At 44.3% G+C, this 1,049-nt stretch overlaps 1 non-coding gene across 1 annotated transcript; it reads right to left on the reverse strand.

Moving 5' to 3' along the window:
* Positions 1-688: 688 nt before the first annotated feature.
* Positions 689-772, reverse strand: Trnas-gga (transfer RNA serine (anticodon GGA)). The gene is given in 2 exon segments: positions 689-723; positions 733-772. It is a non-coding gene; the product is annotated as a tRNA-Ser (tRNA).
* Between the last annotated feature and the right edge of the window lie 277 nt (positions 773-1,049).

Here is a 1,049-nt window from a genome sequence, read left to right on the forward strand (position 1 = left end):
CGCTAAGGGTCGACATATGAAACGTCCCCATTGAATAATTTTACACGTGACTGGGCTTAAACTGACACACAATATTTTTGTTAGCGCAACGCAATCTGACTTTCAATAATCCCTACAAAAGAATGGGCCCTGACTAACATTAAACTATACCTTTCACAAATCACTTACCTCACAAAAATCTTCGCTACTCAAGCTACTGCAATACAGCAAGCGCCACTACTGCCAGCTAAATAAAAGATTCAAACTATGGAAGGCACTAACTACTCGTAGGGATAGTTAGCAAATGAAAGATATTAATAGAGAACAAACAATGTATTTACCTTGATATCATCATATAAATATATATATAGAGCAGTTCATGACAAATTTCAAAACTCCGCCATCTCTCTCCCCACATCCACCACTGCTGGCGGCTCACCTCCAACTGCCCAACGCTACGCGCTGTTCACAGCCAGCGGCCTAACACTACAATGGCGAGTATTACAACAATGCAAAGCAGCCACAGACTGCACACAGCACAGCCAGTGATTTTCATACAGAGGTGGCGTTACCAATAAAAAAACCTAAACAGCCTACTTACAGTTTCAAATGGCTCTGAGCACTATGGGACTTAACGTCTGAGGTCATCAGCCCCCTAGAACTTAAAACTACTTAAACCTAACTAACCTAAAGACAACACACACATTCATGCCTGAGGCAGGATTCGAACCTGCGACCGTAGCGGTCGCGCGGTTCCAGACTATAGCGCCTAGAACCGCTCGGCCACCCAGGCCGGCCGTGGTCTCTGTTCTTTGGACATGTCCTCAACGGTCATTTCCTGACGAAGGGACCCAGTCACTACAAGTGGTTCCACAACGTTACGATATCGCTAAGTACTACCTAGTGAGAGGGGATCGCATACTCAAATCGTATGTCTCACCATTACGTCAAACCTCTATCTAGAATAAAATTCAATGAAACAGTCCTGATCGCAACATTTATTTTGTTTGGCAACTGGTTTGGGCCTACAATTTCGACGATCTTCAAGCAGTAGGTACCATGATAGCGGC

This window comes from Schistocerca nitens, chromosome 4 (assembly GCF_023898315.1).
Source record: "Schistocerca nitens isolate TAMUIC-IGC-003100 chromosome 4, iqSchNite1.1, whole genome shotgun sequence".
NCBI classification, from domain to species: Eukaryota; Metazoa; Arthropoda; class Insecta; order Orthoptera; family Acrididae; genus Schistocerca; species Schistocerca nitens.